The sequence below is a fragment of the Ovis canadensis genome, chromosome 15 (genome assembly GCF_042477335.2).
Source record: "Ovis canadensis isolate MfBH-ARS-UI-01 breed Bighorn chromosome 15, ARS-UI_OviCan_v2, whole genome shotgun sequence".
Lineage (NCBI taxonomy): Eukaryota > Metazoa > Chordata > Mammalia > Artiodactyla > Bovidae > Ovis > Ovis canadensis.
Window position 1 is genome coordinate 89,755,723 of NC_091259.1, and position 27,882 is coordinate 89,783,604.

General features: G+C 46.3%; 2 long non-coding RNA genes across 2 annotated transcripts; one reads left to right on the top strand and one right to left on the bottom strand.

The window, feature by feature from the left end:
* Positions 1 to 1,282: 1,282 nt before the first annotated feature.
* On the bottom strand, positions 1,283 to 20,373 carry LOC138420094 (uncharacterized). The gene is made up of 4 exons (XR_011249188.1): positions 20,147 to 20,373; positions 18,498 to 18,587; positions 11,948 to 12,106; positions 1,283 to 2,454 (listed from the first exon to the last, which is right to left on the bottom strand). It is a non-coding gene; the product is annotated as an uncharacterized lncRNA (long non-coding RNA).
* On the top strand, positions 4,791 to 5,552 carry LOC138420753 (uncharacterized). The gene is made up of 2 exons (XR_011249298.1): positions 4,791 to 4,997; positions 5,074 to 5,552. It is a non-coding gene; the product is annotated as an uncharacterized lncRNA (long non-coding RNA).
* Positions 20,374 to 27,882: the final 7,509 nt, after the last annotated feature.

Genomic DNA, 27,882 nt, shown 5'->3' on the forward strand with positions numbered 1-27,882 from the left:
ACGAGAGGAAGGTTGCATGACTTAGCAGATGAAAATACAAGATGTCCAATTGCATTTAAATTTCAGGAAAACAACAAGTAATTTTTTAGTAGACGTTTGTCTTGTGCAACATTGGGGGCATACTTATACTAAGGAAAACATTCACTATTAGTCTCACATTCAAATTTGGGAGTTCACTGGCAGTCCAGGGGTTAAGACCTGGTGCTTTCACTGCCATAAGCCTGGGTGGGCTTCGATCTCTGGTCGGGGAATGAAGATCCCACAAGCCACGTGGCCAGATAAATAAATTACTTAAAAAAACAATAAATGACATCCGAATTTGACTGAATACCCTATTGTGTCTGGAGACTCTAAACACTGTGAAGGACTTCTCTGTGGTCCAGCATTTAAGACTCCACCTGCCAATGCAGGGGACCCGGGTTCAGTCACTGGTCCAGGAAGATGTCACAGGCCGTGGGACAACTGAGCCCGTGACCACAGCTGCTGAGCCCGTGAACTCTAGAGCTGGTGAGCACAGTGAGAGAAACTCAGGCGCCACAGCTGGAGAGCAGCTCCCACCTACCGCAGCTAGAGAAAGTCCAAGAGCAGCTACAAAGACCTGGGACAGCCTGAAGCAGATAAATACATATTTTAAAAAAATAATAAACATGACTGAATCCGAAAAGACTTTGGCTCCTTCCTCACTTTTGAACTCAAGTGAAGCCCCAAGCCACCAGATGTGGGCCATGGCTCCGCCAGTAGTTGGTCAGAGGATGCTGGAGAACACAACCCAGAAATACAGAGGATTCTGCACTAGTGAACACGGACAGGCAGGAGGAGTTGGGCGCGTGAGCTGTTCCTCCTTTCTCCCTCCAGCGGACCACGGTGAAGACTGGTGGTTTCCTAGGCTCTGTCGGAAGACACATGCTGGGGTCCAGCCCCTGCAGGATCCAGGGGAACCTGAAGGAAAAACGGCATCGGCAGATGATTCAGAGAGAGAAATAAGGAAAGAATATTGTAGATGAGAAAATAGAGGAGAGAAAGAGGCTGATATTCCTTGGTTTACTTAGAAAGCCAATAAAACTTTGAGACAAGAAGTTTGCCCTGTTCACGGAGGCCACAGGCGCCTTCCCGGTCTCCCGAGGGAGTGAAGACGCAGAACGTCTTCCCGTTCAGGTCTTAGAAACCCGGGCAGATAAGTGAACGCAGGGAGCCTCTGTGCTCCAAGGGATCAGCCTGAAAAAAGAAAGTAAGAGAGAAAAAAAGAGAAAAAAAGAAAAACACGGGGTGACCAAGCTTCTTCAAGCGAGGCCCATTGTTTTTGTTTTCAAAAGGGTCTTTTATACCTTTACTTGTACATAGAGGGAAATGAAAGATGCAAAGTCATACAGAGTCAGCCCAAACATTACATCTGTTTCGCCTTTATCGAAACCAGGATTTTTCTGCAAACCTTTCTCATAAACAATATTGTGTACATTATCTTTTGGCCTTGGAGGCCTGAGAACATTTTATAACCCTCTTTTGATAAACGCTTCTCAACCAGAAAACTTATTTTCCCCTGAAATGTTTTTTCTTATATTTCTAATCTATATCAGCCTCAAAAAGTATTAAACAAGCTACATTTCTCACGGAGTAAAGGTGCAGTAAATTACAAGAAAGAACCAATTAGCTCAAAAGTCTGATGTGGTTAATTTCAAGGCTACACTTGTTTTTCTTACTTTTCAACTATGTTAACTAATGCACTCCCAGGTGCAGAGTGGATAAGAGACATGGGAACTTAGCAACAAGCATTGGCCCAATAATGAAATCCTACATTAACACTACTCTAATAACTTTTAACTCTTTGAAAGGCTCTATGTTTTAGGCTTTCTGTGCCTCTCACAGTTGGGAGGATAGAAATAATCATATGTGTAGCTGCAAGAGTCTGGATATATCTGCCAAGCAAACTAAAATGCTAACATAGGGGTTTTGATTGGAAATATTCTTCTTATGTCCAGGAGACTTATTAGCTATAGCTGTAAGTTGATTTTCTCCAGAGAAAGGTGATCAAGGTTAGCCCCCTGTTAATGTCAGAGGAGTTAGTGAAAGTCATGAAATAGTAAAACAGACAGATTCTGGTTTTGGGGGCAGATGCTCAAGAAAGCCTAGGGAGCCCGTTGAGTTCTGAAGACTTGCTTAACAGTTCTCTTCCACATGACCTTGTCATGGGTGGGATCTCCCATGGCGGCTCCCGGCAGACACATACATGACTCAGCAACTGTCTGTGTCTTTCCTCAGACTGTGATCAGCTCAGGAATCTGAGTCAGGAGATAGATGGGCTCCCGATCAGACATTTGCAGCTGGCCTCCTGTCCACATTTCATGGGGTGTGCAGATGGGGACTTCAGCCTGGATACTTGCAGCTGTTAGCATTTCCTGAGACAAGAGTTAGGCGGGGTCCCATTAAGGCATTGACAATCAGCCTCCTGCTTGCCCTCTGAAAGGGAAGTGACAGACACAGGGTAATTAGCTAGTCTTCATCTCTTGCCAACACTTTACGTTAATAGTCACGGCGATAGTCACAGCAAGGACAAAGAGGCACAAACCCTGTCTGAGTAAAGGGTTAAGGGATCTCCACTCCCTGCCCCTTTTGGGAAAAGGAGATGCTACACTTGTGCAGAAAGGCTCCTTGTGGGTCTAACGTCAGGGGATAACACCAGGCCATGATGAGCCTTGCTCCTCCCGGAAGTTTTCACTCCAAGATCTGTCTTGGCTGGGGAGTTTGTGCACACCCAGGGGAGGGTCCCGGGTAGGTCAGCGTGGAAAGAGAATCCAGATAATTGGCTAACAGTAAACAAAGGCCCAGAAGAACTGACCTATGAAAGTGACGTAGCCGCCTCTTTACTGCACTCCTCACTGGGGGACACCCACACTCTTTCTCTCTGGGTGTATATCTCTGCCTTGCTTCTGTCTCAGCTAAACAAACCATTTCTCTGTGCGCTCTCCCATTTGTTGTTATGGTATATTTCTAACAGTTTACAGTTTCTGCCTCTGTGATAGATGCATTTTTCCCTGGGGGCAGAGATCCAGGAGAAAATAAGTTCTAGCCTCCTGCTGGTCTGGTGGCTAAGATTCTGGGTTTTCATCCAGGCTAAGTAAGTGTTAGTCGCTCAGTGGTGCCTGACTCTTCTCGACCCCATGGACTGCAGCCCACCAGTCTCCTGTGTCCATGGAATTCTCCAGGCAAGGATACTGGAGTGGGTCGCCATTTCCTTCTCCAGGGGATCTTTCTGACCCAGGGATCAAACCTGGGTCTCCTGCACTGCAGGCAGATTCTTTACCGACTGAGCTGCAAGGGAGGCATGGGCTCCCCAGGTTCAATTCCTGGGCAGGGAGTTAAGATCGCACTTCCTGCCACTGCTCACGGCTGCCTTGCTGAGATCAGACTCGCCCCTTGATTTGCTTTGTCTCTCCGCTGCCTTATCTCCTTCTTCTGACATTTGCTGCACCGAGATTGTACCTCCACGGGAACACTAATGAAGGCAGAGGGTTAATGAAAAAGCACTTGCTCCCTGGAAGAAAAGCCAGGACCAACCTAGACAGCATATGAAAAAGCAGAGACATTACTTGGCCAACAAAGGTCCGTCTAGTCAAGGCTATAGTTTTTCCAGTAGTCATGTATGGATGTGAGAGTTGGACTATAAAGAAAGCTGAGCACTGAGGAATTGATGCTTTTGAACTGTTGTATTGGAGAAGACATTTGAGGGTCCCTTGGACTTCAAGGAGATCCAACCAGTCCATCCTAAAGGAAATCAGTCCTGAATATTCATTGGAAGGACTGATGGTGAAGCTGAAACTCCAATACTTTGCCCAACTGATGTGAAGAACTGACTCACTGGGAAAGACCCTGATGGTGGGAAAGATTGAAGGCAGGAGAAGGGGATGACAGAGGATGAGATGGCTGGATGGCATCACTGACTCGATGGACATGTGTCTGAGTAAACTCCAGGAGCTGGTGATGGACAGGGAGGCCTGGCATGCTGCATCCATGGGGTCGCAAAGAATTGGACACAACTGAGCGACTGAACTGACTGATTAATGAATATTATATTGTTCCTCTCGATGCCCCACAGCATCCCTTGCATTTATCACTATTTGAATGTATGTTTTGTTCTCTCCTCTAGCTTAAACTGTGGACTTCCCTGGTATCTCAGATGGTAAAGAACCTGCTTGCAGTGTAGGAGACCCACGTTCAGTCCCTGGGTCAAGGAGATCCCCTGGCAGCCCATTCCAGTATCCTTGCTTGGAGAATTCCGTGGACAGAGGAGACTGCCAGCTACAGTCCATGGGGTCACAAAGAGTTGGACAAGACTGAGAATCAGCACTTTCACTTGCTAGTAAACTGTAAGCTCCTTATGGGAAGAGACTGGTTTTTATCCGTCCGTCACTGTATTACTCAAGGCGAATGCTATATGTGGTACACAGCAAAAGCCTAATCAATATATGTTACCACTGGAAGAATAAACAAGTGAATAAAGCCAACAAAGCTGCTAATACTTTGAGAACATTTCTCTGGTAAATCAGATCTTTTAAAAAATTTTTATTGTGATAATAGTCACTTAAAACATTCTATGTTAGCCACATTTAACTGTACAATTCAGTGGCACTAAGTCCGTTCACTTCCTACTTTGCTATGCAGCTCTCTTCCCCATCCATCTCCTGAATCTTCACCCTTCTGAACTGAAACTCTGTCAGCATTAAACACCAACACCCCATTTCCCCTCACCACTCCACCCCCGGACTCTGACACCTACCAACGTACTTTCTCACTCTGGGCTTCCCTGGTGGTTCAGACAGTAAGCAATCTGTCTGCAATGCAGGAGACCCAGGTTCGATCCCTGGGTTGGGAAGATCCCCTGGAGATGGGAATGACAACCCACTCCAGTATTCTTGTCTGGAGAATTTCATGGACAGAAGAGTCTGGCGGGCTACAGTCCATAGTGTGACAAAGAGTCAAACATGACAGCGACTAACACACAGGTGCGTGCGCACGCACACACACACACACACACACACACACATATACTTTCTGATTCTATGAATTTTACTCTTCTAGGTATGTCGTACAAGTGGAATCAAACAGTATTTGTCTGTACCTAGAAGAGGACGACAGAGGATGAGATGGCTGGATGGCATCACTGAAACGATGGATGTGAATCTGAGTGAACTCCGGGAGTTGGTGATGGACAGGGAGGCCTGGCGTGCTGTGATTCATGGGGTCGCAAAGAGTCAGACACGACTGAACGACTGAGCTGAACTGAACTGAATGTACATTGCAATGCATTGTAGGGTTACTGAGTGGTTGAGAATGAGTTTTCATGCTGAAGCCAAATGATTATAGGATTTTTGTTTTGATTTGCGTCAGTATCTTTGAGCACTTACTCAGCCTAGCTTGTACTGCTTATATTTCTCATTGCAAAGTTTACTTTGGCTTTCTGGTCTATAATTGTATCTTAGTGAGTTGGGGAGAGTGTAAGCCTAATGTCTTGTGTAACGCATGAATTATAAGAGCCCAGAGGGGATATCCCTGTATGAGCTTCTGTCTTATTTATATCTGATCTGGTATGTAAAGCTCAGATCCTGCAGGACTGAACGCATACCTGTTTCCATACCCACCTTGGTCCCCATCCCTGCCAAGTATCTGCATCTAGTGAAGGGGGCCTGGAGGTACTTGGTCCTCACTTGTTAAGAGCTGACTCATTGGAAAAGACTCTGATGCTGGGAGGGACTGGGGGCAGGAGGAGAAGGGGGTGACAGAGGATGAGATGGCTGGATGGCATCACGGACTCTATGGACGTGAGTCTGAGTGACCTCCGGGAGTTGGTGATGGACAGGGAGGCCTGGCGTGCTGCGATTCATGGGGTCGCAAAGAGTCAGACACGACTGAGCGACTGAACTGAACTGAACCCTCCTACACAGTATGAGAGGAGGGCTTGCCCAGAGGGTGGGGCAGAGGTTGAGAAAGAAGGAGCCAGGATCACAGAGCTGACTTGCCCCATCTGATAACAGGTCCACCAGCTGACAGTCAAGAGAAGGACTAAGGAAAATAGGGGAAGAATGGAGGGGGGAGCAGGAAAGAAAGGTCAGCATAATGCAAAGTGGAGATAGGAGGGGCTTACTGGAAAATTCTCTTTATGAAAACACCAAACTTGAGTTTTGCTAATATAAGTCAGAGCCCTGATTTGGGGTTTTCCTGGGTCTTTTTTTTTTTTTTCTCTCTCTCTCTCTGTATTTCATGAGGGATCTTAGTTCCCCAACCAGGGATTGAACTTGCACCCACTGCAGCAGAAGTGTGGCATCATCCTAACCACTGGGCCACCAGAGAATCCCCTTCCTCGGTCTTAAGTAGGCCTTTCTGTCCTCCTTTCCTCCTGGCCTTCTCTTAAAACTAGGATTTTAGTTTGTTATTTATTTATTTATAAATCTTTAAATCTTCGACCACTCTGGGTCTCTACTGCCGTGCATGGACTTCCTCTGGTTGTGGCTGTGGCTTCTCCTTGTGCCAGTGTCTCTTAGAGGCAGAGTGTGGACTCCAGGGAGCGTGGACTCAGCAGCTGGGGCCCACGGGCTTAGAGGCAGAGTGTGGACTCCAGGGAGCGTGGACTCAGCAGCTAGGGCCCACGGGCTTAGAGGCAGAGTGTGGACTCCAGGGAGCGTGGACTCAGCAGCTGGGGCCCACGGGCTTAGAGGCAGAGCATGGACTCCGGGGAGCGTGGACTCAGCAGCTGGGGCCCACGGGCTTAGTTGCACTGCAGCGTGTGGAATCTTCCTGGACCAGGGCTCGAACTTGTGTCCCCTGCATCGGCAGGTGGATTCTTAACACTAGACCCCCAGGGAAGTCCCTTCCATTTCTATCTTGGTGAATTAGGGCAACATGGGGCAGTAAAAGTAGCCCAGGGTTAGAAATCTGGAGACTTGGATTCTATTCCTCATTCTGATCTAACCTGCTGGCGACCATGGGCAAGTCAGTTCCCCTCTCTGAGCCACTGCTTCCCAACCTGTAAAATAAGAGGGTGTGTCGAGCTCCTTTCCAGCATCTGCATGAGTCTGCAATCCAGTCCCAACCTGCCTCAACTTGAAAGTCGTGGCTGTGATCTTCAACTGGAAAAATTTAAGAAGATTCTGTTCCATGCTGGTTGCGGCACGTACGTTTGCCCACATGTTGCTCCTGCTGATGCTTCCTCTTGGTGACTTATTTCCCTGTGCAGTTTATCATTTGTGACTCCTGGGCTCCATTTCCACCGGGGCTTGCTATGGGAGGCTGGTTTGCCTCAGTTTGTTCAGTTGCCCCTCCAAGACGGTCTTAACTTTGTCTCTGCTGAAGCCTTACAACCCCTGGACCAGTGTTTGTGTTAATTGCTTGGTTCTGAGTCTCTGTGATCTCGGACCTCACACCTGTGTCAACATAAGCCTGTTGCCACAGATCAGTTCATAGGTTCTCTGACCTCGGGGAAGAGGCAGGCATCCTAGTCATTTTTCATGGGTGTGTGGGTGGAGGTTTCCTCACCCACAGGTGCAGGCGGCCCTTCTTGACCCCCATGAGCACTGCACTCAGGACCAATGGCCGAGATGACCTCCCAGAGCCCCTCAAACCCCAAACCCCTGCTCTGAGGTCTGCATCTGGCTCAGAAAGTCCCCAAGCCACAAGGCTTCCGCACACCTCCTACTCTGATTTTGAGTTCTCTCTTTCCAGCACCCACGGATTGCCCTTTCTGGGTTTTCAGCTTCAGTCTTCGTGTCTGCAGAACAGTGCCCGTGCCCGTGTGCCTCGGAAACAGGGAGTCCCCCGGGTGGGCTCGGCCAGCCCAGGCCCCTCTTGCTGCGCCTGTGTGCCTCAGAAACGGGGAGTCCCCCTGGTGGGCTCGGCCGCTTAGGCCCCTCTTGCTGTGCCAGTTCGGCCCAGCTGCCTTTTCGGTAGACACAGGGGCGGTGGCACACACATTGCGGCAGGAGGGCTTGGGAGGCAAACTCTCCCGCTCACACCCCTTCCCCCAGGAAGCGAGCCGGGGGCGAGGGGCGGGGGGGGGCGCGGGGGGGGGGCAGGGGCCGGGGCGGGGGGTGGCCCGGCTGAGGAGGGCCGGGAAAAAGGGAGAAAGCCAAGGTCCTGGGGAGCAGGGTTAGGCCACCTCACAGGCAGTAGGATGCTGCTGCTGTTCAGTTGTGTCCAGCTCTTTGTGACCCCAAGGACTGCAGCACACCAGGCTGCCGTCCTAGCTTCCCCTTCATTTCCCAAACCTGGTATGTGGTGTATGTGTGTGAGAGAGTGTGAGTGTGTATGTGTGTGAGCTTGTCTATGTGCATGTGTGAGTTGTGTGTGTGCTTTATGAGTGTTTGTATAACTGTGTATGTTTGTGACTGTGTATGTGTGTGTGAATGTGTATATGTGTTAGTGTGTGTTTGTGACTGTGTGTCTATGTGTATGTGTGAGTGTGTGTGTGAGTGTGTATGTGAATGTATACATGTGTTAGTGTATGTGTGTGTTTGTGAGTGTATATGTGTGCGTGTGTAGAAAGAAGTGCCTCGGTCAAATCACAGGGAGTTGGGAGAACTCAGGTGGAATCCTCGCCTCAACTTCTTGCAAACTGATGCTCGTCTCTGGACTCCCATTTCCTAATTCTAATTCTCCGAGTTAGAGGACTGTATTAGATTTGCAGATTGTAAACGTGATTTTAGCGGTGGAACCCTTACTTTCCAATGCAGGACTTCATGAAAACTAGTCCACAGAATGCGTAAGAGAGCCTGACAAGCAAGGACCAGCCTCCACGCCCAGTAGCTTCATTTCCTTCATGGGGTCCCTGGAACATAGTCTGAAAACTGCCAGTCTATGTACAGTTTCTCCCAGCCGAGGTTTTATAACTATGATTAGAAGGGGAAGAGTTCACAAGGCAGAGCTGAAGCGGCATGATTTTCCTGAAAACAGGAAGTCAGAGCTGCCAAACTGTGAAGCCAGGGCTTTCAGACCACACCGCATTCTTTCTTAAGGAACCTTTCACCTCCTTTTGGGTGAATTGTTGACGGCAACGGCCAGCTGTTGTGTATGCATGGGAAGATTGCTGGGCTGAAAAGGAACGTTCTCAATAGCCAGCTGTGACTCATTTGCAAATTATTTCACCGCTTAGAGCCTCAATTCTTTGTGAAAAGAGGGGAGTGGAACAAGCTAGTCCTCGGAGGTTACTGATGGCTAACAATGTTCTGAGATGAAGAAAATTATTAAAGTGTTCACAAGAATCGTGTGTCCAAGCGCTATGTTTCAGGCACCACTTGCTCTGCATAGGGATTATAGCCTAGCGGGAGGACAGACACCAAACAACGATGAATGACGTGAAAAAGAAAGTGCCGGCTGACAAGTGATCAGAGAGGAACATCTCAGCTTGGACCAGAGGGTCTGGGTGGTCTTCCAAGACACAGAGAGACAGAGTCACAGTGAGACGCGCAGGGAGAAAGAGACGGAGACAGAGAGAAGCGGAGAGATAGAGTTAGGAAAACGAGGCCAAGGGCATCTGAGATGGCTGAAGATCAGGGAGAGAAATCTTACTTCAGCTGAGGTTAGAGAGATGTGGGACCCAGAGAACCAAGTGAATTCATTGTCTAATGCACCAACCTGTGGGTAAAGCAAACTCTTTGGTCATCTTTCTACTCTACTTGGCTCCAAAATGTTTGAGCAAGCAGCTTGCGCAAAATAACACGAAATAACAGATTAAAAGAACAGTGGAGGAAAAAAAGAGAGATCAGAGCCAAGAATAGGAGTAAAAACGCTCATCACAGTGACCTAAATTCCGGCTACAGACGTCACAGATTTTACTCAAAGCTTCTCAGTGATCAAAATAGAAAGAACTTGTGTTTCCATGTTCAGTGGTACAGTTCACAGTGTTAATGGAATCATCACAGTAAAATTGTTGATAGGAAAGCAGTCAGAGTGTAAAATTCCTCTGGGGTCCTCCAGTATAAACCATTCATTGTGGATGTTGATACAATGTTGTCTGCTAAACTCTTCTTTAATCACTCTCTTTTGTCTGGCTTAATCCAGTGGGAGACTTAAAAGCATCAACCACCACCTGCCTTGCCATAATACTATGCCCTTAACCATTCTGAAGGAGATCAGCCCTGGGATTTCTTTGGAAGGAGTGATGCTGAGGCTGAAACTCCAGTAGTTTGGCCACCTCATGCGAACAGTTGACTCATTGGAAAAGACTCTGATGCTGGCAGGGATTGGGGGCAGGAGGAGAAGGGGACGACAGAGGATGAGATGGCTGGATGGCATCACGGACTCGATGGACGTGAGTCTGAGTGAACTCTGGGAGTTGGTGATGGACAGGGAGGCCTGGCGTGCTGCGATTCATGGGGTCGCAAAGAGTCGGACATGACTGAGCAACTGAACTGAACTGAACTGAACTGAACCTGGTATCCTGATACATTGCTCTCTAGACTGTTCTCCTACTCTGGAGCCTGCAGCACAGCTGGTCCTTTCTTTACGTGAATACAGAAAGCTAAAGTCGTAATCACTGAGTCGTGTTTGAGTCTTTGTGACCTCATGGACTGTAGCCCGCCAGGCTCCTCTGTCCATGGAATCCTCCAGGCAAGGATACTGGAATGGGTTGCCATTTCCTTCTCCAGGGGAATCTTCCCAATCCAGGGATTAAACCTGGAGTTTCCTACATTGCAGGCAGATTCTTTACCTTCTGAACCACCAGGGAGCTTGAGTTGGCGCTTCATTACTACTGTTACCTTTGAAAAATGTTATTCACTAATATTAATTTAATTAATTCAATTTTAACATCTTGGTTTCTCCTCGTTTCACAATTACTTGGGAATAAAGCCGCTTATAAGATTGTTCCATTAACAGATCCGCTTTTGAATAATACTTCATGAATTGCTGTTTAAAAATGAAACTCCTGGTCTAGAACTTCTCATACAGAACCTGGTGGTGGTCTTACTGAAATTAGTCCTAACTGTTTAACAGAAGCCAGTCAGTACTCCTCTCTCTTCATGCCCTGAAATCATGCCTGACTTGAGAAATTAGTCTTTCCTTTTTTTTTTAACAGAATTTGTTTTAATATTTTCTTCATCTCTGGATGATGCCAAGCATATGTGTGAGAATATGTATTCAGTTAATGGACTTGGTATCATGTAGACATACACTTAAGATTTTAGCTTGTGTGCCTTCAGATATGTTATGTAACCTCCTTCCTGAGCCTTACGTACTTTATCTCTTAGATAAAGATGATTAAAACCCCTGTCTCATACTTTGATTGTGAGAATTAAAAGAAAAAATTGTGTATATCAGAGACTTTCTGTAGTAAATGAGGACAATAAACAATCCTGTCTAACAGGTTCATTTCAAAGATTAAAAGAGTACATTTGAAGAAACATCGGGGAGGGAAAAATCAGTTTGATATTGATAGTGGTCACCCTTCATCTGGGTACGATACAGCTGTCCTATCACATTGCTATCAGGAGGCTCCATTTATAGCCACTCTAGACAGAACTTGGCAGTGTCTATAAAAACTTTTAAATATACATGTCCTATAGGCAGCAATTTGACTTCTCAGTTTTACCATAAAAGTGCATATTAGCAGGAAGGATGTATATAAACGTGTATGTTGCAACACTCTTTGTAATAAATTAGCCAAAACTGGAAACTCCCTAAATGTCCAGGGAGGAATAGGTTCATAGGTTTTGGTGTGTCAGTTCTACAAAACAGTGGAAAAGACTGAGGGAGAATTATATGTATAACACAGAAAGAGGTCCAGGAAGTAATGGTTGACTTTTTAAAAAATCAGCATATAGAAAAACCAATCAATATGCATTTCACTTATGTGAGGACATATAGAGCCACATGAAACAGCACTATATATTTCTGACTGGTACATATAAGAATATTATTAAGCAGAAAAAGTATACATTTTCATGCCAATATAAACCATAATTACCTCCTGGGGAGTGCAGGAAGAGGTTGCAATGGAGGGTTACTGTTTAAAAGAAACATCTGGGACTTTTTTCCCTGGTGGTCCCGTGGTTGAGACTTCGCCTTCCAATGAAGGTGGTACCAGTGTGATCCCTGGTTGGGGAGCTGGGATTCCACATACCTCCTGGCCCAAAATCCAAAAAGCATAGAACAGAAACAATATTGTAATAGATTAAGTAAAGACTCTACCAAAGAATGATCCAGATCAAAAAATTTCTTTAAAAATTAAAAAATAAAGGAAACATTCCCTTACCGATGGTGTTCTAATTTTTTAAAATGGAGAATCTGCACATATGTTATAGAGTTGGAATACAGTTTTTAAAAGCTTTGGGAACAATGCCTGGCATATAATAAGCTTCGGCTGCTGCTGCTAAGTCACTTCAGTCATGTCCGACTCCATGTGACCCCATAGACAGCAGCCCACCAGACTCCCCCGTCCCTGGGATTCTCCAGGCAAAAACACTGGAGTGGGTTGCCATTTCCTTCTCCAATGCATGAAAGTGAAAAGTGAAAGGGAAGTTGCTCAGTCGTGTCCGACTCTTCGCAACCCCGTGGACCACAGCCTACCAGGCTCCTCTGTCCATGGGATTTTCCAGGCAAGAGTAGTGGAGTGGGGTGCCATCGCCTTCTCCGGTAATAAGCTTCTAATAAGTGTTAATATCTTCCTTTGACATAAAATTTTTAAATCATCTGCCAAGTGAATTGAGATTTATTCATTAATTAAGCAAATACTTTTTAACACAGAGTTTGTCCCAGTCATATCCTATGCTTCAGGAAAACAGTAGAGAGATGTTTACAACTTGAGAAGACAGACAAGTAAAAAAGGAAAAACTGCAGTCTCACAGGAGCTGATAGATGAGATAGAGGATGCTATGGGAATATACCACAGTAATGGGTAACTTCGTCTGCAGGAGTCAGAGACCAAGGAAGACTTCACAGAGGGACTTCAAAGTCATAGCCCCTCCTGTATATGTTGTTGCTATTTAGTCATTAAGCTGTGTCCGACTCTTGTGACCCCTGCCCTTGGACTGTAGCCCACCAGGCTCCTCTGTCCTTGGGATTTCCCAGGCAAGAATCCTGGAGTGGGTTGCCACTTCCTTCTCCAGGGGGTTTTCTTGAACCAAGGATCAAATTCCCGTCTATTGCACTGGCAGCCAGATTCTCTGCTGCTGAGCACCCAGGACGCCCCCTCCTATGTATAAACTGCCAATAACCCAAGTGGTCAGAAAGTGCATCAAATCCCAGCATGAATTAAAAGGACTGAAGCAGAAGAGTTATAGCCAAAGTTAAAGGAGCTTAAGGATGACTGTCATGGTTCACCATGATCTGTACACACAACCACTAAAGAAGCAAGACTTGGTAAGCATCCTTTGCTCAAGAACCATCTTGTGAAATAGGATCAAAGACAAATTAAAATCCACATTCAGTTCTGCTGCAGACTCACGGAGTCGGCTTTCCTATCTCAGACCACGTCACAGCGTGGGGCCCCTTCCGAAGCAATTCGTGAAAACGACGGGAGGGTTAGTGGAATCATGTTCCGGGCTGTGGTCAAATTCCAGAGAAACAATAAACAAGATACCAACTCTAGTACATGAAGGGAAATTCAACTGGAGATGAGGTGAGAACAGAGGGTAAGCCAAACATCCATGCAAGGCCAAGAGTGAGAAGCGGTCTAGGGAACAGACGTGGAGTCAGAGCTGCCAGAGGCAGTCTCTCTCCTCTGACCGTCTCTTAAGTCAGGTCCCACCCGGTCACTCAGTGGCTTCAGCTGTGAGCATTGGCCGCACGGCACTCTGACCTCCTTCAGAGCTTCTGCGCTGTCTTTGCTCTGTGCTCACGGTGACTTGCTCACAGCTTTGGATCCGCTGGTTTAGGTCCGTATTTCTAGCCCCAGGGAACCTCATGACCCCGCAGATGTGACCTTAATCTCTTTTCACCCACAGTCTACATGTATCTTATTGCTTTGCTGGCTCTGAGTAACCATTGCTAAACCCAACTCAGTGAGGGCTCTCAGGTTCCTAATCTAGAGTCAGCCTTCCGGGTCAGGATCAACCTTGGGATAGATCAGCACCCAAGGCAAGGGGAAGAAAACATTTGTCCCAAGTCATGAATGGGTTGGTATGCATGGTACTTTGTAAAGAGGTCTCCAATGAATGTTTGTGGCCATAAGGCCATGCTCCAGCTGGCTTAAGGTATCAGCCACACAGCGCCTAAGGCCATAAAGCTAAGGGGTGTCACCAAAAATACATGAATGCAACCTGATTGTGCATGACAGAGGACTGGATAAAGATGTGCTGCATATATACAGTGGAATATCACTCAGCCATCAAAAGGAATGAAGTCATGCCCTGCGTTCGGCCACATGGATGGACCTACAAAGTGTCATACTGAGTGAAGTAAGTCAGACAGAGGAGGAGAAATATTGCATGACATTCCTTATATGTGGAATCTAAAAAGAAATGATATAAACAAACTTCCAAAGTAAAAAATACAATATTTTCTATCAGTTCAGTTCAGTTGCTCAGTCGTGTCCGACCTTTGCGACCCCATGAATCGCAGCAGAGGGTGTTTGCTATGACCAGCAGAGGCGGGCAGGTCCCAGAAAAAGCGGGGAATAGCCCGCGGCCCGCAGCATTGGAGCCGGACACAGAGCTGGTCTGGACCAGTCCGGCGAGGAGGCCTCCAGCGTGTGCTGCGCCGGCCGGCCGCACGCAGACGGGGCGTCACGAGGCCGCGCAGAGCAGAGGGGCAGACGGCGGCGAGCCGGCCGGCCGCCAAGGCTGCCAGCAGGCGGCCTCCGCGCCTCCCGTCCCCACGAAGAGAAACTGGGCGGACAGCGCAGGAGCGGGGCTGTGGAGGAGGTATACAAGAGGTCTGTGAGGGACAACTACCGAGGAAGAAATACACGGGGGAGTGGAGGTGTGACTCCACCGCGATCAGGATGATGAGGCCCAGGTTCCACGCCAGAGTCAAGGAGAAGATCCCCAGAAACAGAATAAAGAGGGTAACCTGAAGGTCGGGATGCTCTGAAAATCCCACAAGGAGGAAATTGCTCATCAGGCTGATGTTCTGCCCCAGGGCCATCTCTCTTCTCTCTGCTGCCTTCAGAGCCCCAGAATGCAATTCCTGAGGCAATGAAAATCCAGGTAAAGAAACCATTTGGTTCTGTCATGGAACCCTAGACCCTCAGAGCCCAAAGAGACGGTGAAAGGCAAATGTCTTACCTCCACCCAACGCAGAAATCCCCTCTACAGCATTTGTTGGGTTTTTCCAAAAGATTTTCGTCACCCTGATCTCATTTGTTTATGCAAAAGTGACCGGCCCCAGAATAGACTGGCATGTTTCATTATCTGGATCATCTCCTTCACTGTCCGCATCACAGCTTTATCAAAGGCAGTTATTCACAGCACTGGCATTAAATACCACCCCCCCCCGCCCTTTTTTTTTCAGTTGTTCTAAGCAACGCTGTGACAAATTTAGACAACACATTAAAAAGTAGAGACATTATTTTACTAACAAAGGTCAGTATACTCCAAGCTATGCTTTTTCCAGTAGTCATGTACAGATGTGAGAGTTGGATTATAAAGAAAGCTGAGTGCCAAAGAATTGATGCTTTTGAACTGTGGTGTTGGAGGAGACTCTTGAGAGTCCCTTGGACTGCAAGAAGATCCAACCAGTCCATCCTAAAGAAAATCAGTCCTGAGTGTTCACTGGAAGAACTGATGCTGAAGCTGAAGCTCCAATACTTTGGCTACCTGATGTGAAGAGCTGACTCATTTGAAAAGCCCCTGATGCTAGGAAAGATTGAAGGCAGGAGGAGAAGGGGACGACAGAGGATGAGATGGTTGGATGGCATCACTAACTCAATGGACATGAGTTTGAGCAAGCTCCGGGAGTTGGTGAGGGACAGGGAAGCCTGGTGTGCTGCAGTCTATGGGGTCAGAAAGAGTTAGACATGACTGAGTGACTGAACAATAAGCTTTGTGATTCAATTATTGAGCCACTCAGATTTATACTAGATTTTTTCTTTTTCGAAAAGAAATTCCTAGAGAGGCAGTTTTGCGTTTCTTATCATCATTGTCGTGACCAGGCTTTATGGAGTCAACATGTTCTTTTTCCTTAAAGCAGAGTAATGAAGCACTTAGGGATGTGAAAAACTGGCTTCCCCTTTAGAAATTAAAGAAAGGGTAAGGAAAAAAGCTCCATGCTGTGAAATGTTTACACTCAATGTTATCAATACTGTGTGTTTGACAGAGAAATGAAGATGATGTAGAAAGTAATAAAACATTGCTATTAAGCTCAAAATATTCAACACATTGCATGAGACAGTCAGGAAATAAGCGGATCACACCCCAGTGCCCCAGGTGTGCCGAGAGCAGTGCTTGCCCAGCGCCCTGGGTCTGGGGCACCGCATCTGAGAGGAAATGCGTTTGAGGACTCCAACAATGAGGAAAGAGTCACCAGAATGAAAATTTTGTGTGTGAGTGGTTGACAGGTGGTTCGCTCAAGATGTGTTAAAAATGGAAAAAAGCATTTGCAAAAGCACAGGAGAACATATCATTTGAGGAGCCTTTACAGTGTTAGCATGGCCAGAGCACAGAGTAATCAGAACTAAGAGAAGATAATTAAGTCTACCTTTGAGAGACGGCAGGGGCTGAACAAACTGTGAAAGGGCTTCAAAAGTGAAGATGATGAGACATATGTTGTAATGTTTCATATGTATAATTACATTTATTGCATATATAATGGCACATACTATATATATATATGGATTTACATGTCCACATTGAATTTCAACCTTCTCTCCACTTCTGGACTTCTGTCCCCTTTGCCCTGCTGTGTTCTTTTGATAAGACTTATCTCCTCTTCTGGGCTTCCCTGGTAGCTCAGATGGTAAAGAATCCACCTGCAATGCAGGAGACCTAGGTTTGATCCTTGGGTCAGGAAGATCCCGGGGAGGAAGGCATGGCAACCCATTCCAGTATTCTTGCCTGGAGAATCCCAGTGGACAGAGGAGCCTGGCGGGCTATGGGGTCTCGAAGAGTCGGACACGACTGAGCGACTAAGCACATACGCACAGCGCGCCTTCTACACAGCAAATAGCTCATTGCCTATTGATTACCAGTGGTCTCGCTCCCTCCACAAGAATCTAAACTCAATGAAGTTTGCGGTTTTTTGGCATTTTCATCTCTTTTGTTCATTGAAGTATCACAAGCAGCCAGACCAGTGCTTGGACAAAGTACGTATTCAATACATATTCGTTGAATAAATATCATAATAAGGAGTTTGACCTTTTCCCTATGGCCAAAAGAGAAAGCAAGGACATTTTATTTTTGCTTGTTTTTTACATTTAACTTTTTCTGTAAACAGGGAACTAGATGTCAAACACTAATTTAACCATGTAACTGAGAGCAGAGCAGGAGCAGTGGAGAAGGTGGATGAAAGTGAAAGAGGCTGAGAAGGAAGACGGGAAAGTTGCCTCCAAGGCCAGCAAGAAAGCTGGTGAAGATTCGAATTAAACAGGTAGATGGAGAAACAAACCCACCCTGGAGACATAATGACGTCACTCACTCTGCAGTAAGGAACCACATCTAGCCAGACAACTAGTCTCCCCGCTTTGTGTCTCACATTCACAGTCATTGTCAAAGGCATGTTTTAGCAAGTTTCACCCTGATTCTTGCTACTTCAGCCTCAAGGTTCTAAGATATCTAGTCTATTACATTTTTAGAGTGGGACACACGGCGACTGCCAATTATTTTATATGATTACTGTATCGATTACCTGGTTACTTTGACCTGAATTGTCTGAAGGTGAAGATAAAGAAATAAAGTACATGGCATACATTGAATTGCCTTATAATTATTTAACTAATATGCATATATATATATATGCACATTTACACACACACACACACATACACATTAGTTTGTGTGGTCTGAGTGTGACTATATAGTTGTTTGGTATCAGAGGTAAAGTTAGAACCTAAATCTCATTTTCCAGGAGTAGCCCTTTCTGCTTTACCTTATTCTAAAACCTGGAGTTTCAGTGATCCCTAGAGAGAATCCAAGGAAACTGTAGATGATATTTTTACATCGTGGGCACACATGCACATATTCATGAGTCTAGAATAGGCGAGAAAGAAAATTGCTCATCCAAGTCCTGTTACTCCTACCTTTGGGCTGTGTGACCTTGGGAAAAGATATTTGCCTTTCTGGATCTTAATCTCCTTATACAAAAAATTAACTCAGATCATTGTCTTCTACTCCACTTCCCTTCCTTCTTTCTTTCCATCTTAATTTCCATTAGTAACTAGCAGAAACTTTAAAAACAAGATCTCCTGTAAAATTCCAGATTTATAAAATAGGTCTAGTCCAGCTCCTCTAGTTAAAGTCAGAGCAGGAGGGAAGAGCACCCCTCTACCTTGCCCATTTTCAAGGGTCTTTCCAACCCTCCTATTCTGACATTCAAGGATTCACTGCGAACTATTTCTCAAGAAAGGCAAAGAGCAGACTCACCCAAAACTCCTTAAACTCTGTTTCAGTCGGATATTGAAGACCAGAAGCTTGTAGCAAGGATAAAACTCATCTCTGCTGGCACCTGGAGCACTGTGGTGTTGGTCAAAAAAATAAATAAAATTTGAATGTAGCTATTTTAAATTGGCCACCAAAGGAAGAACTCAACAGGACTCTAAAGCAAAACCCATACTCTCCAAGGTGCTATTGGTCTCTAGTTAAGGGGATGAGAGGCCCCAGAGAGAGCCGACTAGCAACGTGGCTGCCCACCTGGGCTCAGAGGAAAAAAGGATGCCAGCTTTGGTTGGTGGAGTTGATAAGGATGCCAGCTTTGGTTGGTGGAGTTGATAAGGATGCCAGCTTTGGTTGGTGGAGTTGATAAGGATGCCAGCTTTGGTTGGTGGAGTTGATAAGGATGCCAGCTTTGGTTGGTGGAGTTGATAAGGATGCCAGCTTTGGTTGGTGGAGTTGATAAGGATGCCAGCTTTGGTTGGTGGAGTTGATTTCCACTGGCCCTGCTTCCATTATATTTCTAGTCCCTGATCTGGGCCCAATAAGGTTTCCCTAGAGATAGGGAAGCCAAGAGTGGCGTTTGGCTTCAAAATAGGTAACTATATCATCAACTACAGTCACCTTTGTGTAGCATCAAATATTTTACAGAACTTCTTCAGTGCAAAAATATCTTTTGGACGACTCCAAGGGTTGGAGTTAGGACTGAATGGGTAAAACTGAAGGAGAGAAAGAGACAGAGAGATTAAAAGGAAACAAATAGGATAGTCCAAAGGTAGAGAGGATGCTCTGGAATGGAGCAAATTCTCCATCACTAGAAGTGAGTGAGAAGTAAGGGAGGAGAAGACAGTGATGATCTCACTTACACGTGGAATCCAAAAACAAGCAAACTCATAGAAACACAAATCAGATTGGCGGCTGCCGGCAGCAATGGGTGAAGCTGACCAAGGGGTACAGACTTCCAGCAATAAGAGAAATAATTTCTGGAGATGTACATCATGGTGACTAAAGTTAACAAAAACACATCATATATTTAACAGTTGCTAAGACAGTACATCTTAAAAGTTCTCCTCGCGAGAAAAATTGTGTAACTATGTGAGTCGATGTATCTTAACTACATAAACCTACGTGGTAATCAATTCACAAAATATACATACACTAACCCATTATGCTGTACACCTTAAACTAATGCAAAGTTGTATGTCATTTGTATCTTAATAAAACTGGAAAAAAGTAAAATGAATAGGCTATGAGAGAGAATATATTCCAGATTATTCATCGGAAGGGCTGATGCTGAAGCCGAAGCTCCAATACTTTGGCCACCTCCCTGGAAAAGACCCTGATGCTGGGAAAGACTGAAGGCAAAAGGAGAGGGGGCGGCAGAGGATGAGATGGTTAGACAGCATCACTGACTCAAGGGACATGAATCTGAGCAAACCCCAGGAGACAATGGACAACAGAGGGGCCTGGCATGCTGCAGTCCACGGGGTCGCAAAGAGTCAGACGTGACTTAGGGAGTGAACAGCAGCAGTGAGAGGGACAGAGTGGATCTGAATTAGTTGACCTTATTGGTTCCTTAAAATTCTAAACTCTGTGACTTTGTACGATAAGGAGGAAGAGGAAAGAAGACCAACAGGTACTACCGTTTTGGGCTGTGTGGATCGCTCCTTTCATATCCTTTATTTCGCAACATCCTCATAGTAGCTCCCAGTGAAAAGCATCCTTAGATGCACTTTCAGATGTGAAAATGGCATTTCGGAGAAGTGCCTGACAAGGTCTGCGGAGAGGCTGGGTAGAGCTGGAATCTGCACGAAAGTCTTCCAGAATCCAAAGTCCACGTTCAGTCCTCCACACCCCACGGCTGCGTGCCGCCCTGGGCCCATCCCTGCCCTGCCAACATGAGGACTTGAGAAATGGATGGCAATGGGGAGCATCACTTGATAGACTTCATTTAAAAAAAAAATATATGTGCAGGGAGTTTAATGCAAAAATAATAGTTTGGTGTTTGACTAAGACCAGATTTCCTTCATGTCCATGCTTTGTTTATGGTTTATGGAATGTCCCACTTGGAAAGATCTGAAGTCTATTTGTGTGCCTGGTGAAAGAACATGCCAAAAAAAAAAAAAAAAACAGAAGGAAGTGGGTATTGTGCAAACCCATGGGGCCCTGTGGCCTCATTCGAGGGTTTGGGCAAGATGGCAGCTGCACCCTGTTTTTGCTGGCAGCTCTTCAAGCTGCATCCAGATGAGAAAAATCTGCTCCCTTTTCCTGTCTCCACTCCTAGACCCCACCCACTGCTCTTTTTTCAGGGTCAAAACCTCCCACTGTGAAGTTAAAAAAAAAATCACGCCCCTTCCCGACATTCCCAGCTCTTAGCCTACGACCTACATTCTTGGGGACCCTTTAAGGCTTAATACTGGGGCAATGCAGTAGTTTGTATGTAGTTACTCTTTTCTAGATTAAAAAGATATGTGAATAAAATCCCCAAACCCCTCTAGCCTTTTACTCCTCGTTGCAGAGTGAAGGGTATAAGGATGAAATACTGGAAGAGTGTGGCGTTTTTAAAAAATCCCTGCCTATCTCCCTCCCTCCTTGTCAAGGCAAAATTTCAGAAAGGACTCTTTTTCTTTTTTGATACTTGCAGAATAAGCAGATCATCAATAGAAGCAAATTCTTCTTTTAAGGCATCTCCGTACCAGCCCCTTTTTGTCAGACCATTTGAACCTGATTGTTCATGGTCTACCAAAGTCTTCCAACCACCTTCTTTTTCCCTTCAGACTCTCTCTAGTTCACCCTTTCCTCCTTAACCTGAAGAAGGTCCTCCCTAAACACAGGTCCAATCATGTCATGCCTTGCCCAAGAATATTCATCAGTACTGCTGTTCATTAATAGCTTGATGACATTCAAGTTTCTTAGCCTGATCCTCAAAGCCCTTACCACCCAGTGATGCTTGGGGAACCTGTCCTGGAAGTCAAAGAAAAAATATAAATGAAAGGCCTTTGGATGGGGCAAGAAGAAAGTGGTGATCTTCCAAGCACAGTCTCAATAGGAGCCTATCAATCCCAGATGGGGTGTCTAGAGTGGGGTTCCAGAGGGGCTTTGAGTAAAGCCACGTGTGGAAACCAATGAGATCCCAGTTTAGCAGCAAGAGAAGAGAAAGGAATGGGAAAGCAGGAGCCACAGCTGGCAATGTCAAGGGAAAGAATTCTCAAGGTGGAGAAACTGGAATAGATTTGCAGACTGAAGGAAAGACCTTGGAGAGGAATTCTCTGCAGCAGTGGGCCTCAGTCGTGGCTGCTCACAGAACAGCTAGTCATGGGCAGAACCAAAATTTAAGCCTGTGCCTCCAATCATGAGAGACACAGAAAGGCTGGATGAGAACCACAGAGGCAAGCAAGATGGGAGGAACAGGGAACCCAGAATCAGGAAGGGAGGGGCTTAAACAGGGAAGAGGCGGCACAGAGGACACCATGGTAGGACTTTATGTTTTTGCTTAAAACTGGTCTTGTCTGCCTTTGCCCATAACTGTTTTAGCTCATTGAAAATAACATGCATGCGTGCGTGTGGGCCTCCTCAGCTGTGTCCGACTCTTTGCATCCCCATGAACTATAGCCTGCCAGGCTCCTCTGTCCCTGGAAATTTCCAGCTAAGAACACTGGGGCAGGTTCCCATCTCCTTCTCTAGGGGCTCTTCTGGACCCAGGGATTGAGCCTACAGTCTCTTGCATGTCATTCATTGGCAAGCAGGCTCTTTACAGCTGAGCCACCAGGAAGCCCCCAAAATAACATAGAAGTTTATTTTGGGGGGATCCGGGGTAAAGGGAGAAGGTACTCTCTGAAATCCATTTTGCAGTCTTAGAATAGACCTATAAACCGGCATGGTAAAACCTATAAACCAGCATGGTAAAACCTAGAAAATAGTTTCCCAGCTCCATGCGTCAGGCAGATGTGGCCCTTCAGACACACACAGCATCTATTGTCTGTTCTCTTAGAGGATCTGATCCTGTTTGGAGCGCTGGCAAGGATGAAGGCTCTTCTGGGAAGCCACATTGCTGTGGTATCCCCTGCTGAGAGAGCCCACCCCCAGACTTCCCTAAAGAAGTTTTTCTGGGACGCAGAATTCACACAAGCATGGAGCCACTAGAAATCACGCATCCGGTTAACTGTGTATTGCCACGTGGAGCTGTCCCTTAAAAACAGAACTTAAAATGACCCAGAGCTGATGTTGCTTGGCAAACGTACAACCTCTCTGAATTTGCTTGAGTTTAAAAGTAGCAGTTTGTCAGTGGGCTGAATTTCAAGGAGCAAAGACAGCTGGGATTGGATTCGGGCAGTCAGGCTGATAGATGTTCTCTGGAGAGGGCTCTCCAGCTGGAGCCCAGATGGTGGGAAAGGCCTTGTCTATGAAGCCATAAAAAACCCAGATGAATAGGGAACATTTTAGGCTACGTGGATGTTGATGGTTTGGAGAGGGAGAGGAAATGAGGAGACAGTGGGACATCAAGTGTCTATTTATTTTACTGAATCATTCATTGGTCTTGAAAATCTAGAATTGGTCTTCATTCTCTCTACCAGAACCTAGAGAGCCTATTAAAAAGCAAAGGCATCACTTTGCTGACAAAGGTCCATCTAGTCAAAGCTATGGTTTTTCCAGTAGTCGCATATGGATGTGAGAGGTGGACCCTAAAAAAAGGCTAAGCACCGAAGAACTGATGCCTTCAAACTGTGGTGTTAGAGAAGACTCTTGAGAGTCCCTTGGACTGCAAGGAGATCCAACCAGTCCATCCTAAAGGAAATAACACCCAAATATTCACTGGAAGGACTGATGCTGTAGCTGAAGCTCCAACACTTTGACCATCTGATGGAAAGAGCTGACTCATTGGAAAAGACCCCGATGCTGGGAAAAATTGAAGGCAGAAGGAGAGGGGAACAACAGAGGATGAGATGGTTGGATGGCATCACTGACTGGATGGACATGAGTTTGAGCAAACTCAGGGAGATAGTGAAGGACAACAGATTCTGGTGTGCTGCCGTCCACGGGACTGCAAAGAGTCAGACAGGACTGAGCGACTGAACTGAGCTGGTCAAGGACAACCAGAAAGATAAGTCAGATGGTTTTGTCTAGCTGCACTCTGTCTTGACCCCTAGATCTCCACTGACTTCCATCTCTAGGCCACCCAGCAGCACCATGTGGCAGCCCCAACCTAGACCTCACCATAATGGGAGACCACTAAGTTTTCTAATCTCAAAGCCTAAATTCCCCTTGACCAAAACTTCCTGCTTTTCTACTGGGCAACCCACAGCGAGCCTACGCGTGAGGACTTCTTGTTCCTCAAACCCTCCTGGGTTCTTCAGCCCATCGCTCTGGCTCTAAGTGCTCCTACGACCACCCCTGTGATTTTCTTCTTTTTTCCCCTGTGCTATTCTCAGTCGTGGGGTGCTGATGAGATCAGCTATTTAAATGAGTACAGTTCAGTTCAGTGGCTCAGTTGTGTACTACTCTTTGTGACCCCATGGACTGCAGCACCCCAGGCCTCCCCGTCCATCACAACTCCCAGAGTTTACTCAAACTCATGTCCATGGAGTCGGTGATGCCATCCAACCATCTCATCCTTTGTCATCCCCTTCTCCTCTGGCCCTCAGTCTCTCCCAGCATCAGGGTCTTTTCCAGTGAGTCAGCTCTTCACATCAGGTGGCCAAAGTATTGGAGTTTCAGCTTCAGCATCAGTCCTTCCAATGAATATTCAGGACTGATTTTCTTTAGGATGGCCTGATTGGATCTCTTTGCAGTCCAAGGGACTCTCAAGAGTCTTCTCCAGCACCAGAGTTCAAAAGGTGCCACCTTTCTTTAATGAGTACAGACGAACCTATTTGCCGGGTGGGAATAGAGACTCAGATGTACAGAACAAACATTTGGAAATAGAGGGGGAGGGGAGGTTGGGACGAGTTGGGAGATTAGGACTGACGTGCGTACACTGCCTTGTTTAATGTGGACAGCTGGTGGGGACCTTCTGAAAAGCTCAGGGAGCTCTGGTCAGTGCTCTGGGATGACCTACAGGGTGGGATGGGGGGTGGGGGGGGGGTGGGAAGCCAGGATGCATAGGAATACATACAGCTGACTCACTTCATTGTGCAGCAGAAGGGAACACAACATTGTAAAGCAATTAGACTCCAATAAAAATAAATCACGACTGAGCGACTTCACTTTCACTTTTCCCTTTCATGCATTGGAGAAGGAAATGGCAACCCACTCCAGCGTTCTTGCCTGGAAAATCCCAGGGACGGGGGAGCCTGGTGGGCTGCCGTCTATGGGGTCTCACAGAGTCAGACACGACTGAAGCGACTTAGCAGAAGCAGCAAAAATAAATCAAATCTAAAAATGAAAAATAAATGAGGTCTACAACCCCACAAAGGTGTTCACAGCTGCATAGAATCCTTCCCAAGTCTTTTGCTGACCGGCTGTCTTATTCCCCGCAGCCAGCCCCAGGCAGCCTTTCTTGTTACCTTTGCCTGGGTGTGGATTCTCCTTGTGCTAAACTCCCAGAGCTGCTACTTGCTAATCCCACGTGGCACCCACCGCTTTCTGACTCAGATAACAGCTGCGTGTCTGCCTGTATTACTTCTCTCTGAGGCCCCTCGGGGTTTAAGCCTCCCTGCATCCCAGTGCCGGCGCCAAGCAGATGCTCGGAGACTGTTTTCTGAATTGAAAAGGACAATCTTTCTACACAGGAACTTTTAAAGCTTCATCAGGGTATCAGCTGCAAAGCTCAGAGGTGGGTAGTTTTCCAGAGAAGCAAACTAAAATTAAATGAAGACATTCGTTTCTCATTGCTGTGTAAATGAATTAACACAAACTTAGCAGCTTAAAATTATAGGCCTAGCACATTACCTCTCAGTTCTGTGGGTCAGACCCCGGGCACAGTGTCCTTGGGGTCTTTGCTTATCATCTTCCTGCTGAACAGGGTGGGAGAAGATATTGGTTTTTTTGTTTTTTTCAGCTCTACCCACCAAATGGCAACCCATTCCAGTATTGTCTAGAGAATCCCCATGGACAGAGGAGCCTGGTGGGCTGGAGTCTATGGGGTCGCCAAGAGTTGAGCATGACTAAGCAACTGAGCAGGCGCACACCTCTTCCAGTAGTGTCCCCCCTTCTTGCATCTTATGAAGGAGGGTGGGAGATGCTTCAACATCCCTTTTGCAGATGAGAGGTATTAGGTTAAAGCTGCTTAGAAAGGTCTTGCTGCTTTGTTCAAGGAGAAATTTTCTCGTAGTGAGAGTTTTCTTACCTGCATCCACAGGTGTAAGAGACTGAGAGGCTGTGGACCCTTGGGGTGAAGCGGAAGTATTCAAGAGAAGCATAACTGTCTCCTAGACACAAAGCAGAGGCGGATGTGTTTAGCCTGTCTCAGACATGGCGTGCCAAGATATTTGAAGAGATAATTCCAGCTGAAGTGGCGACTATTGGGAGAAACAGTATCCTGTTTGGAGCACTGTGGGAGAAGGGGTAGTATTCTGTCGCCTTGGGTTTATACATATACATAGATATACTTACTTAGATGTTCCTGTTTAGAAAGGGAAAGTTGCTCAGTGGTGTCCGACTCTTTGCGACCACATGGACTATACAGTCAGTGGAATTCTCTAGGCCAGAATATTGGAGTGGGTAGCCATTCCCTTCTCCAGGGGATTTTCCCAGTGCAGGGATCAAACCCAGGTATCCCACATTACAGGCGGATTCTCTAACAGCTGAACCAGCTGGGAAGCCGAAGAACACTGGAGTGGGTAGCCTATCCCGTCTCCAGGAGATCTTCCCAACCCAGGAATCGAACTGGGGTCTCCTGCATTGCCGGCAGATTCTTTACCAGCTGAGCTACTAGGGAAGCCACATCGGATTCACGTGGCTGTACAGCAGACGCTAACAAGACATTGCAAAGCAACTATACTCCAGTAAGAATTAATCAAAAGTTCCGTTCCCTTGGATGACGTAGTTGCACACGCATGCCCTGTCCCTCGTCTGCGGCCCGTTTCCTGGCTCATCTTTGCAAACATGTGCTGAGGTCCTGCTTTTTCATCTGTCAAACGAGGGCTTCAAAGCCAAGCTGTCACGAAGACCAAACGTCTGTGGATACAAACTGCAAGCAGTTACACTGATGTCAGTATCCCCACTCTCTGGTCCAGGTCAGTCTGCGGCTCTCCCGGTCTTGCGTCAAGGCCTCCGTGACAGCAGAGTCTTGCGATGGATCGCCCTCTACTGGTTAATGAAAGCCTAACCGGACATCTCCGGGGTGGCTCAAGCAGTGAAGAATCCACCTGCCAATCAATTCGGAAAGCGCGGGTTCGATCCCTGGGTAGGAAAGATCCTTTGGCGAAGCCTAGCCCTCCAGGCTCCTCTGTCCATGGGATTCTCCAGACAAGAATTCTGGAGTGGGTAGCCATTTCCCTCTCCAGATCTTACTGACTCAGAAGGGCAATTTCTTTTGTACGGTCGCTTTACTCAGAAACAGAGATAGGTTAGCATTTTGCTTGATTTAAAAATTTTCCTTAGGACCTTTAATTTCCCTGCTCACTCGCTTTTTCTCTTTCGTTACCAAATCTTTAAGGAATACCCACCATAGAAAGAGTGTCTTCCCAAGAAGGCCACCTTTGGTCACGTGTACTTCCCAGCCTCTTTCTTTAAAAAACAAGCAAACAAATGCAGCCTTACTGAGGTCTATTTCCCATATTATAAAATTCATCCTTTTAAAGCATTCAGTTCAGTGACTTTCAGTATATCCACCGAGATTCCAACCATCCCCACAATCTAATTTTCATCAAACATTTTCACGTATATTCACTAGGATTCACCTCCCATTCCTCTCCATCCCCTTATCCCTAGAAAACCACTATCATTATTATTATTATTAGATTATATTCCCATAATCTATTTTCTGTCTTATAGATCTGCTCGTTCCGAAAATTTCATTGAAACAGAACCACGCAGCACATGGTCCATGGTAGCGGTTCTCTCAACTTGTCACGGTGTTTCCAAGGTTCATCTACGTGGTAGCGAATGTCAGTGCCTCACTCCTTTTTGTGGCCAAATAACATTCCACTGCATGGATATATCAACCCCCTTTCGCTTTTTTTGGAAGCAACATTGACATAACATACTCGTTTCGGTGGTACAGCATAAGGATTCAGCGTTTGCATACGTGGTGAAGGGCTCACCCCAGCACCCAGTTAACATCGAAGACCACATAGCTATAGTTTCATTTTCTGATGATGAAAGCTTTTTTAATGGTTTTAATTCATTTCCCGTTCAGTGTCCGGGGTCTTTGCTGCTGTGTGGGCTCCGTCCAGCTGCAGCGAGTGGATGCCACTCTCCAGCTGGGGTCCGCCGGCTC